This window comes from Macaca nemestrina, chromosome 14 (assembly GCF_043159975.1).
Source record: "Macaca nemestrina isolate mMacNem1 chromosome 14, mMacNem.hap1, whole genome shotgun sequence".
NCBI classification, from domain to species: Eukaryota; Metazoa; Chordata; class Mammalia; order Primates; family Cercopithecidae; genus Macaca; species Macaca nemestrina.
Genome location: NC_092138.1, coordinates 11,224,241 through 11,241,893, shown reverse-complemented (window position 1 = coordinate 11,241,893; position 17,653 = coordinate 11,224,241). Strand labels below are relative to the sequence as shown.

The 17,653-nt window shown below is 35.8% G+C and overlaps 1 long non-coding RNA gene across 2 annotated transcripts in view; it reads left to right on the top strand.

Moving 5' to 3' along the window:
• Nucleotides 1–16,042, top strand: part of LOC139358091 (uncharacterized) — a 60,513-nt gene extending 44,471 nt beyond the window's left edge. Inside the window, exons 3-4 of one of the 2 annotated variants that reach the window (XR_011612366.1) lie at nucleotides 5,505–5,594; nucleotides 14,132–16,042. This is a non-coding gene — a long non-coding RNA (uncharacterized lncRNA). The remainder of the gene's footprint in view (nucleotides 1–5,504; nucleotides 5,595–14,131) is intronic. The other variant, XR_011612367.1, reaches the window with a different exon arrangement.
• The last annotated feature ends 1,611 nt before the right edge of the window (nucleotides 16,043–17,653 follow it).

Below are 17,653 nucleotides of genomic sequence, written 5' to 3'. Positions count from 1 at the left end.
TCACCTCGCTTTAGTCCTGCTTAGAGGACATTTTTTATGCTCAAAACTCCCTAGGTTTTGCTCTGATGTAATGGCTATCAAATTTGGCTTCACACTAGAATCTAAATGTTATTAGATAAATCTAATATCCACACTCTTTCCTCAGACAAGTTAAGCCAGACTCACCATTAATGAAGCAGGATTTTAAAAAGCTTTCTAGGAGATTCTAATGTGCAGTTGGGGTTGTAAACTGCAATCTTATTTTTTCATTCCTATAGAGTTCAGTGATAAGGACCATTGATCATCTACTCAGAATGTATCAGTTCAGCTCTTGGCTTTGTGCCCTTGAGTAAGTTATTTAGCATGTCTGATACTTAAATTCCCATTTCATGGCATTGTCCTGAATATTCAAGGAAAAAGCACACGCAAACCCTAAGCACAGTGCCTGGATCTTAGAAACGATAAATGCTGACCATTAAGATATTGCTGGTGCTGGCCGGGTGCGGTGGCTCAAGTCTGTAATCCCAGCACTTTGGGAGGCTGAGGTGGGCAGATCATTTGAGGTCAGGAGTTCGAGACCAGCCTGACCAACGTGGTGAAACCCAGTCTCTACTAAAAATACAAAAAAATTAGCCGGGCATAGTGGCACATGCCTTTAGTCCCAGCAACTTGGGAGGCTGAGGCAGGAGAATTGCTTGAACCCAGGAGGTGGAGGTTGCAGTGAGCTGAGAGCGTGGCACTAAACTCCAGCCTGGGAGACAGAGCAAGACTCCGTCTCAAAAAAAAAAAAAAAAAAAAAAAAAAGAAAAGAAAAGAAAAGAAAAGAAAAGAAAAAAGATATTGCTGGTGCTGAAGATGGAAACAGGAAAAAGCAGTAGCTATGATTTAGTATTGTAGAGGAGAATCTTTTGCCAGTATGAAATATTTTGCCATATCCTCTCAAAAATATAAATGTTTCCAAAGGATTTGTCTCCATGTCTGTCTTTGTTTATTTATTTTGCCTCATATCCAGTGAGCCTATTTGCTTTAACAACACAAGTGCTTTAGTTCAAGTTTGTCCAACCTGCGGCCCACAGGACAGCTTCGAATGTTGCCCATCACGAATAATTTTTTGGCATTTTGTAAAAACTTCATCAGCCATCATCAGTATTAGTGTATTTTATGTACGGCCCAAGACAATTCTTCTTCCAGTATGGCCCAGGGAAGCCAAAAGATTGGACACCCCTGCTTGAAAAAAGTTCAATACACTTTTTTTTTCTATTATATCTATTAATCAAAAGATTACCTTCTCACTCTCTGTTTTGTTTTCTCCTTCTGGTAATATCTATAGCTCTTGTTCTCACTAAATCTGTAATCTTTTTTCTTCTAATTTCTTGGAGAAGGTTTTTAATTTTGTCTTTTTGATATAAAAATACATATGCACAGTTTCACAAGTCGAGAGCTATAAGCTTTTGAAAAAAATGGCAGTATCTCATATATTACTTGTATTTATTCTAGAAGTCACTTTAAAGTATTATCTTTTCTTCTGGCATTACCTTTTAAATAACATGTTTTGAAATAGAAATTTTCATGATTTTTTATTTTTTGAATATGTAACACATTAACTTTGTTCAAAAGTTAAATAAATACAAATTTCTAGATTCTTCATATTGACCTTAGTAATAATTTCCTGGATATGACACCAAAAGCACAGGCAACAAAAGCAAAAATAAACAAATGGGACTACATCAACCTAAAAAGCTGCTGCACAGCAAAGGAAACAACAAAACGAAGAGGCAACCTATGGAACAGGAGAAAATGTTTGCAAATCATACATCTGATTAAAAGTTAATATCTGAAATATACGAGTTTGTTCTACAACTCAACGGCAGAAAAACAATCGGACTTTTAAAATGGGCAGAGGACCTGAATAGACACTTCTTAAAAAAACATAAATAATCATAAACAGGTATATGAAAAAGTACTCAATATCATTAATTATAAGAGAAATGCAAATTAAAACTACAATGAAGTAATACTTCACACCTTTTAGGATGGCTATTACAAAACAATAGAAAATAAGTGTTGAGTAGGATGCAGGGAAAAGGAAACCCTTATACACCTTTTTCTGGAAATATAAATTGGTATAGCCACTACGGAAAACAGTATAGCAGTTCCTCCAAAACTTAAAAAAAGAATTACCAGATGATCCAGCAATCCCACTTCTTGGTAAATACTCTGCAAAACAGAAACCAAATTCTCAAAGAGCTATCTACACACTCACATTCATTATGGCATTATTTACAATAGCAAAGACACAGAAACAACTTAAATGTCCATGAAACAGTTAAATGGACAAAGAAAATGTGATACATACATACAGTGGAATATTATTCAGCCTTAAAAAGGTGGGGGGAGTGATTTAATGCTAAAAAAGAAGGAAATCCTGTCATTTGTCACAACATGGATGAAGCTGAGAGACAGTATGTTAAACAAAATAAGCCAGACACCGAAGAACAAATATTCTATGATCCCACTAACATCAGTCATTTAAAATAGTAAACTTATAGCAGAGATCAGACATATAAGGTTCTTTTACACAAGCTTCTTTTTTGGGCGGAAGTTTCTCTCCCATTCCACTCCCATCTGCCCATTACCACTGTTACTACCAACAATGTTTAATTATCTTTATTGTATTTTGTGTACCTTCCACAGTTTTTTTTCATGCCAGTAAAAGCAAATATAACATGTTTTTTTCTTTTTCTGAAAGTTAACTTGGGCATCACTGTTTCTTTTTGCTGCAGTATGTTCTCAGCCTCTCCCTGCCATTACTAGGGTTTCAAATTACACAATTATATTCTTATCTCAAGTTGCATTTCCCTCTCGTATGACTGCTTATTTAATAGTTTTCTAAATCCTATCAAGAATATTAATTCCAGACTTTCTTAAGTTTATTTCCAGGTATATTTCACATAATAATTCTGTTTCTTGAGAGGATATTGTTTCTGATTTCTTAAAACCTTTAGAAGACATTTTTAATTTCTGTGCCTGGCACTTTGTGTCCATTTGCTCATTCCTACAGAAAGAAAATTTTGTATTTTACCTTTTTGGAAAACTAAGAAATATTTTTAAGGCATTGAGGGGTGTAGGTAAAGAGAGAAGGGAAAGATTAGATTTTCTGCAATTTTATTTCACTAACACAAAATTTCAGAAAATAGAAAGAAATACGGAAGGAGTCAGAGCTAGAGGCAGTGTCACCTGGGTTCCAAAGAGTTCCTTCTTCCTGTTTGTCACTGGTTTCTCAGCTGGTTCTGAGACTCCCATCTCCCCTTGGCTTAACTGCCTCTTCATATTCCCTGGTTATTGTCTGATCCTACTTTCAAACATCAGGATAAGTGGGAGTGAGTGTGTCCATGGGATCCTCACTCCAAGTGACCTTCAGTGCCTGCTAGGATCAAACTTTTCCTACAAATGCTGTGTTATGGACTGACCTTAGCTCTGGCGCTTAGAAATTGGTGAGATTCTGCCGAGAAAATGGCACCTTCTCATGCAGTGAATTGTGATTGGCAGAGTTTTTCCTCAATCTGCCCCGTTTTCAGACGTCTCACAGAAATTCCTCAAGATTTTTAATATACATATGACATTCTTAAATAGCCCCTTGCACAGGTATTTCTTGTTTGTTTTTGTTCTGGTGTGGCAGTTCAAAGGGGATCTGAAAGTGAAGGATAGATGTGTGCTTTCCACACTTGTCACTTAGAACCCATAGTGACTTTCTTAGTTTTCCTCTATCTAGATGTGTATTATTTAGTCACAAATATATAAGGTGAACATTTAAGCTTCCATGTTGGCATCATGGAAGGCAGCTTTGATCTCCCACAGAAAGTCCCCTGATAGCCACACTGCTGGTGAAGTTTGAGGATGGGCTTAATGCTACATACAACTTTTGACTCTATTACGCATATTCATAGATGGGGAAGTTTAATTTATTTCTCACATGCTTAAGAAGTTTTGTTATTATCCATTAATTTTTCCCTTCCTCCCTCTGTATAATCACTTCATCATCACTTCCCAATTTATCACATCTCTCACTTAATTCGCAAACATTTTTATTCATTCATTTATTCATTCCCTGAGTGTTTATTGAGTACAGGGAATAGCATTAGAGGTGAAAAGTGAGCCAATTTTCCATATCCTCAGGGATCCCACAGGTTTAATCTCAGATGTTAGGAAGATGTTGCAGCTGGAGAATCTTACGGAAATAAGGGGAGAGGAAGACAAGGAGGATGACAGTGTGCACGTCTCTAGCATCTGTACTTTATCTGTGCAATCTTGTTTTACACTGATGACATGGTGATGATAGCGATAGTTATTTTTAAATGTTGGTTATTTAACACAGGTTTTGTGCTAAATTTAATATCCATTAACTTACATAATTTTACAATTACCTGATGAAATATTCCTTGTCATATTCCAATTTTACAGGTGAAGGAAATGAAGTAGAAGGGTGTTACATACCTTGTTCAAAGTGACATAGCCAAGTCTGCTTGGACTGTGGTTCAGGCCATGCAGCCTGACTCTAGAACCCATGCTTTGCTACCTGACTCTCCAGACGTAGGAGGCAAATACCATAATTGGCTCCGTTTTGAGAGGTGTAGGAATTGAGGCCCAGAAAAAATAAGTAACTTGTCCAAAATATGTAGTGAAATTGGTACTTGAACTTTTGTCTGTCTTTTGACTACACTACCACGTCTAAATGCTCAAATGCTCAAATTCTAAATGCTCACATTCAGATCATCTTAGATTTATGGACTAGAAACAGCCTTGGAGATTATGTTATTAAATAATTCCTCATTTTACAGATAATCTGTAATCACTAAAATCGTTTACCTAAAGAAATCAGGAGCAGGTTCTATACAGCAAAGCAACTTAACATACTAAGGAAAATTATTGTTTGAAATATTTTTTCTATTTTTTTTTTTGAGATGGAGTTTCGCTTTTGTCACCCAGGCTAGAGTGCAGTGACACGATCTCAGCTCACTGCAAGCTCTGCCTCCTGGGTTCAAGCGATACTCCTGCCTCAGCCTCCCCAGTAGCGGGGATTACAGGCGCTTGCCACCATGCTCAGCTAATTTTTGTATTTTTGGTAGAGATAGAGTTTCACCATGTTGGCCAGGCTGGTCTCGAACTCCTGACCTCAGGTGATGCGCCTGCCTCAGCCTCCCAAAGTGCTGGGATTACAGGCATAAGCCACCACACCCGGCTGAAATATTACTTCTATTTAGTATTTAAGAAAACAAGATGCAGAATCCAATTCTTGATGGCAACACAGCTCTTGCTAGTAACTTAAATGCCTCATTGTTTCTCTGCAACAAGAGGAAACCTTGGGAAAGGATTAGGCACTGAGACCATCATAAGGAATTGCAGGACCCAGAGATTTTCATGAGGGTGAAAATGCTCATAGGAAAGCAAAGCAAATTGTCGTAAGAGTGGCATCCAGTGGACCATCCTCTGAAAAGTGACCTGCAATTCTGCATGACTCTTTCCAGGATACTGAATTGGAGCCAGCTAATGTATGGAGCTTACCTTGGTTGTCACCTTCTGGTCTTTGTTTGAGGACCAACTGCATGTGATTACAGGTAACAGATACAGATGTAATTTGTTGAATGAATAGCAATTGACTTGAAAATTGGATGGATGGATGGATTGCGTTTCTTTACTCTCTCTCTCTTTTCTTTCTCCCTCTCAATAGTGCTAGATTAAACCATATTTAGTCTAGTCAAATCAGTGCTTGCTGTTTTTAAGAAGGATATTCTTGAGGTATAGTACTTCAGGGATGCTAATTCGGATTTGAACAGGATGAAATTTCTACCCAGACATGCGCATCGTATAATTGGGATGACAAAAAAATGGTTCCAAATGAGGGTGTGTTTGCATTCCTAGGCATTTTCCTATAGAGGCCAAAAAGATGCAAAATCTTCTTTTCTAAAGCTCTTGGTCGTTCTCAAGCTTGTCTGCACAATGGAATCACCTGGAGAGTTTGGAAAACCAAAAATACTGATGCCACAGATTCTACCCAACAGATTCTATTTTAATTGGTATGGAGTATGGCCTGAGTACTGATATTTTTTAAAGCGTCTGAGGCGATCCTAATGTGCAGCAAAGCACCATCAAGCCCCCTCTCTCTGAGGAGGCACCAGCTGCAAGCATGTTTTACACCAATATGTTTGCTGAATATAAACATCCCAGTGCAAACTCTTGCACCCAAGAACTCTGGGCTGCTATGGACCGTCTTTGGCAAAGTCTGAATTTATAAACTGATAATACATATAATTCCATAGGCTCCATATGGTTCGTGTTATCCTGAGGGGAACTATACACATTTGCCTTGCCTCAGGATGGAAAGATAAATAACAGATGTGGACAATTTTTATCATACTTGTGCTGAACAATAATAAAAAAATGAAATGAAGGGAGCAGAGAGAGAAGTAAAACTCATGAAAACAAAGCTCAAATCAATTATTCTATGTTATATCTTTGCATTTTTAAGAATGCAGTAGTACACAAGAAAAAAACCTGTCATACAGTTCTCCATTTCTAAGGGAGACTATCTCTAGAGTGATGAGACATAATATTAAAATTGTATATTAATAAAGTTAATCAATTTGTTGATAATAGTGACAAAAACTAAAATCTACATATAGCTTACTGTGTACCAGACACTGTTGTAAGCACTACACAAGTATTAACTTACTTAACCCTCATTATAATCCTGAGACAAATACTATTATTACCCTTATTTTATAGATGAAGAAACTGAGACCCCCAAGAATTTAAGTAATTTGTTCAAGGCAACACATTGCTATGTGGTAGAACTACAAATTGAGCCCAAATAATCCCGCTTCAGATCCTATGCAAAGGTATCCCAGGTGTGGGGATGACAACCTGGTGACAATCCCTTCTCAGAAGGAAGACAGGTCCCATCTACAGAGGTGAAGCAAAGAGTGTGGAACTAAAAAACTCAATGGAAGAATGGCTATTAAGATTTAGGATGGCCAGGCACAGTGGCTCAAGCCTGTAATCCCAGCACTTTGGGAGGCCGAGATGGGCGGATCACGAGGTCAGGAGATCGAGACCATCCTGGCTAACACGGTGAAACCCCGTCTCTACTAAAAAATACAAAAAAAAAAATTAGCTGGGCATAGTGGCGGGTGCCTGTAGTCCCAGCTACTCGGGAGGCTGAGGCGGGAGAATGGCGTGAACCCGGGAGGCGGAGCTTGCAGTGAGCCAAGATGGCACCACTGCACTCTAGCCTGGATGACAGAGGGAGGCTCTATCACCAAAAAAAAAAAAAAAAAAGTGAATGCACATGAATGTGTGTAATGTGTGTATATACTCCTTAAATAATAATTATTGAACACCCATAAATTCATTACTAATATGTTGGATCAAGGGTTGGCAGATTTATGGGCCTCAGGCCACATCCAGCCCATGGCCTGTTTTTGTAAATAAAACTTTACTTTGACTCAACCATGGCCATTTATTTACATATTATCTATCTTGTTTTTTTGTTACAACAGTAAAATTGAGTAGTTCCAACAGAGACCGCATGGCCCACAAAGCCAAAAACAGATACTGCCTGGCCCTTTACAGAAAGCATTTGCAGACTTCTGCCCTAGATACTTCTTCTCCATCCCATTCCCTCTTCCATCGCCAGGGGCAGCCACTCCCCTATATTCTGTACCAATCTTTCTTTTTAAGAAAATTAATTGTTTCATTTCACATATTTGACTCTAATATAAATAAAATTATGGGCAATTTGTTCTTTATGTTTTTAAGATTCATCCATTTGATGTATATGGCTGAAGTTCATTGGCTTTTATTGCTGTTTGATAGTCTATTACATGAGACTATCTCTGTTTATTCCGTCTATTGTTTGATGGTTATTTTTGCTGTTTCTAGTTTTCTGCTATTTTGAATAAAGCTATGGAAACATTCTTAGTATGACCTCTGGTGAACATGTACACAATATTCACTAGTATACTTACTGGAATTGCTGAGTGAAAGAGGATGTGCATATTTATATACCCAATGTGAATGCCCTATCTGAACTATTTTCCAAGTGGTTGAACCAAAGTATATTCTCACCTGCATTGTATAAGGGTTTCTCTAACTCTATAACCTCACCAACACTTGCTGTCTGACTTTCTAAATGTTTGCCAATCTGGGATGTGAGAAATGATATCTCATTAGATTTTAGTGTTTGTTTCCCTTAGGAATATAATCTGCCACTTTCTGTTTATGAGCCACTCATGTTTCTTTTTCTGTGAAATAGCTCCTTATATCTTTTCCCATTTCTCTGTTTTTGCCTGTTACTAATTTATGTAAATTTGTTTTACATTCTGGATATAAGAGTGCTGTCAATAATCTGTATGATGCATGTCCTTTTCCAGTTTTGACTTCTGTTGCCATTTTCTTGTGGTCATGTTTTGATTGACAGACTTTTAAAAATATATGTAATCTATAAACTAAAGAGCTTCTGTACAGCCAAAGAAACTATCATCAGAGTGAACAGGCAACCTACAGAATGGGAGAAAATTTTTGCAATCTATCCACCTGACAAAGGGCTAATATCCAGAATCTACAAACAACTTAAACAAATTTACAAGAAAAATACAAACAACCCCATCAAAAATTGGGCGAAGGATATGAACAGACACTTCTCAAAAGAAGAAATATATGCAGCTAACAGACATATGAAAAAAAAAGCTCACCATCACTGGTCATTAGAGAAATGCAAATCAAACCACAATGAGATATCATCTCACACCACTTAGAATGGCAATCATTAAAAAGTCAGGAAACAACAGATGCTGGAGAGGATGGGGAGAAATAGGAACACTTTTACACTGTTGGTGGGAGTGTAAATTAGGTCAACCATTGTGGAAGACAGTGTGGTGATTCCTCAAGGATCTAGAACTAGAAATATCATTTGACCTAGCAATCCCATTACTGCGTACATACCCAAAGGATTAAAAATCATTCTACTATAAAGACACATGCACACGTATGTTTATTGTGGCATTGTTCACAATAGCAAAAACTTAGAACCAACCCAAATGTCCATCAATGATAGACTGGATAAAGAAAATGTGGCACATATACACCATGGAATATTAAGCAGCCATAAAAAAGGATGAGTTCGTGTCCTTTGCAGGGACACGGGCGAAGCTGGAAAACATCATTCTCAACAAACTACCACAAGAACAGAAAACCAAACACCGCATGTTCTCACTCATGAATGGGAGTTGAACAAAGAAAACAAATGGACACAGAGAGGGGAACATCACACACTGGGGTCTGTCGGGGGGTGGTGGGCTAGGGGAGGGATAGCATTAGAAGAGATACCTAATGTAGATCATGGTTGATGGGTGCAGCAAACCACCATGGCACGTGTATACCTATGTAACAAATCTGCACGTTCTGTACATGTACCCCAGAACTTAAAGTATAAAATATATATATATGTAATCTAATATATCAATTTTTTCTGTATGTCTATAAAATTTGCATTTTAAGTAATCATTTTCTATCCCAAAGTTATGCTGATATTCTCCTTATATTGCCTTCTAAAATTATCAAAATTTTGCCTTTCAAAATTAGGTTGTAATATACCTGGAATTGAGTTTCGTGCGTATTCTGAAGGACAGTCTGACTTAACTTTTCTCCATAAAAATTGAACCAATTGTTTTAACACGATTTGTTGAAAAGCCTTTCATTGAAAGCCTCTTTCATGGAACTATGATGCTAGCTCTGTCATAAATCAAATTTTTTCATTTGATTTATGATATGAAAATTATATGCATTTGATATGCATTTTTTTCTCTAATGATACTCAGTATCATTAGATACATAAGAGTATATAAATAATACTCTTAATTATATAATTTTGTAGTAATTCTTGGTATCTGATTAGGCAAATACCCACTTCCTACCCTGTTTTTTTAAATTTTTAAATCTGGAGGTGTTTTGGATATTCTTGTTCATTTGTGCTTCTACCTATATTTTTCAATTAACTTGTCATGTATGAAAAAATAAAAGGCAAAACTTTTTATCCTTAAATCAGTTTGGGCAGGTTTGCAGTTTTTTCTTGTATTATAACTTCCAATCTATGAATATGATCTATTTTTTCACCAATTTATGGCTTCTTCCAATAACATTTTATATTGTCTTTTTAGAGGCCTTGTGTATCCTTTGTTTAGATTCATGTCTAGGTATTTAATATTTTTGATGCTGTTATAAATGATATTTTTAAATATATATACATTTTTATTTCACATAGAAAACTTTAATGGATTTTTTAAATGTAGATTTGTATTCAGTAAACCTGTTAAAATCTCTTAGAATTTCTAAGAGTTTATGTATTATACAATTTGATTTTCTTTTTTTTTTCTGGAGACAGAGTTTCACTCTTGTGGCCCAGGCTGGAGTGCAGTGGCATGATCTCAGCTCACTGCAACCTCCGGCTCCCTGGTTCAAGCAATTCTCCTGTCTCAGCCTCCTGAGTAGCTGGGATTACGGGTGCCCACCACCATGCCCAGCTAATTTTTGGCATTTTTAGTACAGACAGGGTTTCACCATGTTGGCCAGGCTGGTCTCAAACTCCTGACCTCAGGTGATCCGACTGCCCTGGCCTCCCGAAGTGCTGGCATTACAGGCGTGAGCCACCATGCCCGGCCTATTCTATTGGATTTTCTATGCAATTGTATTATAACTCATCATAAAGATAGTTTTATTTCTTTTCCACAATCTTTACAGGTGTAATTTTTTTCTATGCCTTGCTGCACTCTTTATGATTTCCAGTATTTGCACTACTCTGGCCTTTGGTCTTTGCTCTTGCATCAGCCTTTCATAATTGGGTATGTTTGTTGTAAGTTTTCTGTAGATAATCTTTATGAGGTTAAGAAATTTGCCTTTATTTCTAGTTTATTGAGATTTTATTATAAATCAATATTAAATTTTATCAAATTTTCTCCATTACATTTCTACTGAGATGATCACATGATTATTAAAATTTATTATATAGATTTATTATTTTGATATTTAAGAATCAGGTTTATTGAGGCATAATTTATATATAATAAAATTGGCCCTATTAGAGTATACAGTCCAGTAAGTTTTGGTAAATGTATGCAAATAACACAATAAACAGATTTAGAACTTTTCTATCACCACAAAAAGTTTCTCAGGGCCCTTTGCAGTTAATACACACCTTCTCTCCAGCCCCAGGAAACCATGGATCTGCTTTTTGTTACTGTAGTCTTTCCTTTCCTTTGATTTTTTTGAGTGGTAAGCCAACCTTACATTTCTGAGTTAACTTGGTCATGATATCTTTTATAAACACTAATGAATTTAGTATGATTGGCTGATGCCTTTGCTTTCCTGTACTGTCCTTGCCTGGTTGGTACAAGGATTATATAATACTTATAAAGTGAGTTGAAGACAGTTTCCTCTTTTCACCAGCTGGAATAATTTATGTATTATTGAAATTAATTGTTCCTTAAATACTTGGCAGAATTCACCATAAAGGTACTTAATTCCAGACCTCTTGGAGGAAGATAAAATACTGATTTTTTTAAATCATTATTTTATTTTTGTAATACAGCTTATTTTTTCCAGAAACTTCTACTTTTCATTTACATCTTCAAGTCAGATTAAAGTTGTATTAATAACCCCTTATTATTTAAATCTCAGCAGAATGTGAAATTATGTTCCCCCTTTCTATCCTTTTTTTCCCCCAGATATTTTTCTGTTACCTGTTTTAAATTTAATTCCATTGTGGTCAGAGATAATACTTTGTATAACTTGCATTCTTTTATGTATATTGAGACTTGTTATAAGGCACAGAGTATGGTCTATCTTGGTGATCATTCCTGGCACACTTAAAAATAATGTGGTTTCTGCTATTGTTTAGTGGAATGTTCTGTAACTGTCAATTAGGTCAAGTTAGTTGATAGTGTTGTTCAAGTCTTTTATATTATTACTGATTTTCTTTCTACTCATTCTATCAATTAGAGAAAGGTGTCAATATTTCCAGTTATAATCATGGATTTGTCTACTTTTACTTTCAGTTAGAAATTTCTAGCTGAAATTATCTCTTTCCACTTTCAGTTAGTGTTAGCTTGCTATATCTTTTTCCATCCTTCTTCTTTTAACCAGTGTATCTTTATATTGACATTACCTATATGATTTATATTATATTATGTTACTATATCTTGTACGCAGCATTTATTTGGATCTTTTTTATCCAATCTGATGACCTTTGCTTTTTAATTAATGTATTTAGATCATTTACATTTACTGTGATTATTAATATGTATTAAGTTCAAATCTACCACTTTGGTATTGAATAATTGTCCCACTTGTTCTTCGTTTCAAAAAAAACATTTTTTACCTTCTTTTGTATTGACTGTTTTAAAATTCTATTTCATCTTCTTTGTTTGCTTATTAGCTATAACTTTATTTTGCTAATTTAGTGGTTGCTTTAGGGTTTATAGTAAACATCTTCAACTTATCACAGTCTATGTTCTAGTCATATTGTATTATTTTACACATAGTATAAAAACTTTATTGTAGTATACTTTCATTTTCCTCCAGTAATTGTGCTATTCTTGTCATCCATTTTGCTTCTACATATTATAAACTAGACACGATTTTGTAATATTTTTGTTTAAACAATATTTTATTTAAACTTAATAATAAATAATAAAAATATATACTAACCACATGGTTATAATTTCTAGTGTTGTTCATTTCTTTGTGTAGATCCATATTTCCATCTGATATCATTTTCTTTCTGCCTGCAGGTGCTGGTGATGAATTTTTTCAGCTTTTGTATATTTAAAAAACTTCTTTTATTTTTGAAAATATTTTTTGTTAGGTATGAAATTCTATGTTGACTTTTTTTCTCTTCCAGTATTTTAAGAATGTTATTCCATTATCTTCTTGCTGGCATTATTTCCAGAGGAAGAAAAATTTTTAAGTTTTTCTGTTTTTACAGACTTTGAGTAATTTTACTACATTATACTTTGGTGTGGTTTTCTTCATGGTCCTTCTGCTTGAAGTTCATCGAGATTCTTCAATCTGTGAATTTATAGTTTTTTATCTACTTGAAAAAGTTTTAGCCATTATTTCTTTAAAAAGTTATTGTCTCATCTTTCCCCTTTGAAAACTTCAATTACAGATATATTAGGTCATTTGATGTCCCACACATCAATGATGCTCTGTTGCTTTTGTTATTTTCTCTTGTTTTGAGTCATTTTTTCTTCTGTGTTTTACTTCAGATAGTTTATCTTGTGATGTCTTTAACTCATCAACCTTTCCTTTTGCAATGTTTAATCTTTTGATTGTTTGATTTTTTTTCCTTCTCACGATGGTTCATATTTTCCTGCTTCTTTAAATGCCTGATAATTTTTATTGGATGCTAGACATTGTGGATTTTATCTTGTTGAGCTCTGGATACTTTCTGCTTTCTTTTGAATATCTTGAGCTTTTTTTCTGGGATACAATTGTGTTATCTGGAGACAGTTTGATCCTTTTAGGTCTGGATTTTAAGATTTGTTAAAAAGGACCAGAACAGTGTTCAGTCTAGTGCTAATTATTCAAACTACTGAGATAAATCCCTTCTAAATATTCTACCCAATACTAGGTGAATTACATTTTTTTAGTTTGATGATGAGTACAGGCACCATTATCTGCCTTATGTGAGTTCCAGACACTGCTCCTTCCAAGTCTTTAGGGAAGTTATTTCCCCAACTTTGAGTAATTTCTTCACAAACATGCTCTGATTACTGCTCTTTTGAATAAATAAAGGGAAATCTCTACAGCTCTCTTGAGTTCTCTCTGTGTGCAACTGCCCTCTCTAGTATGCTTCCCAGTAAACTCCAGCCACTTTTATATATTCATATTTTTGGCTTTGACCTCTCAACTTGGTGACCCTACTATGATCTCCAACCCCAGACATGGCCTGGAATCTCTTGGGAAGCAGAACTGTGAAACAATCCTGCCTAACCTGATTTATTTCCTTTTCCCTCATAGATCATTGTGTTTCATTGCTGATGTCCAATGTATTGAAAACCATTATTTCACATATTTTTTTCTGTTTTGTTTGCTTCAGGTTGATACTGAGATCTTGTTCCTGATCTTCCATTTTTGCAAAGACTGAAGGTTCAATCTATTTTTTAGACCATTACTTTTGTTCTGTCATACCTGAGGTTTGTCAATTTTATTTTCCTTTTCCAATAACTGACATTTGGTATTCTCAAGTCTCTTCATAATATACTTGTTTATTCGTAAATGTGCTATTTGTACATTCGTTTTCTTTGTTATTATTTTCTACTCAAATTCATTATTTCCTTCTTTCTCCTTGTTGCAGTAGCTTCACATACAACATAAAACATAAACTGGAGAGACTCTCACCCAGTATATAAATGTAACAAAAATTTCCTGTACCCCATACATTTGCACAAATAAAAAACTCCCAAAACCCTCCCCAAATCCAAAGGTTTAATTGAATTCTATGATTTCAAAATATTGCCACCCACATCACAAAGACTTTCTTGATCACCCTACCTTCTGATAGTCTAGTTATCCATCTTCCAAACTCTTGGACCAACGGTTCAAAGAGAACACATTAACCCCTAAACAGAATGTTTACTCAGCAGACAGTGGTATCTCAGTTCAGGTAACTAAAATAACTCTTGTCTGACATACAGCATAAGGATGTTCTTCTACAGGCCTGAGGGAATTTCTTGTAGAGCAATAAAGTACACTGGGATATTGCTAACCAAACATTATCACCACTGCAGAAACCAAGAAACATGGAAACTTCACATATTGACTGGTTTAAATCCTAAAAGGCTTACTAAGAATGAAGTACTCACTTGACAAGGGACTGTGAGGTGGCAAGGTGTTTATAGGTGTTTATGTTGGGACTGAGTCATGTTTCATCACAGGAGAAGAATCTAGGGCTTGACCAAGCTTAGAATCAAGATTGGAAACTGGTGCATTTATACAGAAAACATAATGAACCCTACCACTTTACTGTGTCCTATGCCAGTAAAGGCACACAGATGACCATTGTTCTAGAAATTTGAAAGGTAAAGAACTAGACTATGAGAAGGCAGGGTGATCAAGAAAGTCTTCACAATGTGAGTGGAAATATCTTGGAATTATAAAACTAGTTAGAACCTCTGGGTTGTTTTGTTTTGTTTGTTAATTGTTAATTTCTTAGGGGTACATGAAAAGTTTTGTTACATGTATGTAAGGCATAGTGATCAAGTCAGGGTGTTTAGGGTGTCTACCACCCAAGTACAATACATTTTTGTTAAGTGCAGACGCCCTATTCTGCTATTAAACATTGAATTTATTTCTTCTATCTTATTCTATGTTTGTATATTTTAATCCACTTCTCTTCGTCTTACCCCTGCCCCTACTCACTCTTTCCAGTCCCTGTTGTCTATCTTTTCACTCTCTACCTCCGTGTTGGATGGAAAGTTGGTTAACTGAATATTTGAGTTTCCTTGGAAATACTTAAGGAAATAGTCCATATCACACTGTTGTGACCATTTATGATTTTTTTTTTTCTGAGATGAAAAACCCAGATGATCTGGGTTCTTTCCCATCAATCTCTAATAGATAACATTCCTGGGCCCTCTGGCACAAGCACTGCTCCCTGACACAAAGACTAAGTCACTCGTGTTTGTATTCTCAGAGCCTAACCTACTGCCTTGCAGAAAGACTGAAAATATCATCCTTTTTCTACACAGATTAAAGATTTTGGGCTTTATTTCTTGGTCAGAGAGCGCTATTGAAGGTTCGTGGGCAGGCAAAGGCCACATAACTCTGTGTCATTGACTCAAGCTGACCAAGTCATACATCATGTGACCTGCTCCCAACTCTAGGGAGCTGTGCTTGTTTCATGCCTTCTTCATGGCAAAAGTCCTAGGCAGAGCCCAATGTGCTGCCACGGACTGTGGGAAGGACTGTGATGAATATGGCTAACTTCAAGGAACTCAGGAGTTAGTGGAGGAGCTTTACAAGTCAAAACATCCAATAATGACTTGTTTTCACTGAATTCACGTGAATGCTCTGTTAGTAATGTAAGTTATGGAGACTGTCTCCTGTGATTCATTAGCTAGAAGCACTGTGGATACTAAGACTCTCAGAATACTGTTCTCATTGACATCAAATCTGTCTTGATGAACTGCAGCAATTGAGAAAGAGCCCTCTGCCCAGCCTTTACCAATCCCCCTGCCCTTGAATTAGCAGGACTTGAATCACAGCAGAGTTGGAAATAAAGTCAATACTATACACATAAAAGAAAGTGTTGGTCAATTGCTTTCTCTATGATATTCTAGTAATTTAATTGTACTTTCAGGTTAGGAAAGTAAAATGAAACAATTCTAAGGAAATCATAATTATGTTATCTAAGTTGGGTACTGTGTATCCAAGTATTTATTACACTGTGTATATGATGACAGATAACATTTATAGACTGCTTTCTCTGTACCAAGGATTGTGCAATATGTTTAGTATAGGCCATTATCCCTCAGCATCCATGGGGGATTGGTTCCAGGACCACTTCCTCACTCCCCCACCCTCCACACACCTCCAAAATACCAAAATCTGCTAAAGCTCCAGTCCCTGATATAAAATAAATAAATTTGGGTATAACCTATGCATATCCTCCTGTATGTTTTAAATAATTTCTAGATTATTTATAATACCCAATATAAAGTAAATGCAATATAATTAATTGTTATACTATATTGGTATTTTATTTATATTATTTACTGTTGTTGTACTGTTATTTTTTTCCAAATATTTTCCATCCCCAGACAGTTTAATTCTTGGATGCAGAACCCACAGGTATGTTGGGCTGACTTTATCATCCCACTAAAGACTTGTAACAATCCCAAGAGGTAGGCCTAGTCATGATCTTTATTTTACAGAGAAGAAAATTAAAGCTTAAAGTAACTACAGGATCAGGCAGTGTGAACAGGGTAGAGCCAGGATTCGAATGAGGGAAGTCATGCTCTACCACCGCAGGCTGCACTGGGCTGCTTGTGCAGCTGCCACCTATGAACCTCAGATACAGCTATTGTCTACCAGAAAGCCCACCGGTGTCTCCAGCCATATTATTTGAAGGTAAGGTAGAGCACCTCTGTTGTAGCATCGCTGAAAGAAAAAATGCTGAAATTAATAGAAAGACAACAGTCTTTTTTTATTATTATTACATATAGCTATAACCACTGTGGAAAATTATGTCTATTCTCTCAGTAAGTAGATATAAACGTGACCAATAATGGCATATATGCCTATATCTCCATAAATTAAGTATTGTTTAACTTCTCCTAAATTTATCACAAAGCTTCAACAATTTAAAAGAGATACCATTTTAAAGATAGCATTTAAAAAACCCAACAATTTCTCACTCCCTATATATGTACATTTACATATATACCACACATAGAAATATGTATACACATGTACACATATACCACATACATATATATTTATACACATACGTATGTGTGTGCATGTGGTATATTTCAGTTCACACCTGGAAAGTGAAAATAGTGCTCCCATTTAGCTATTCCATGTCTGTGCACAGTATGTTCCTGATAGGAGAAAGTTT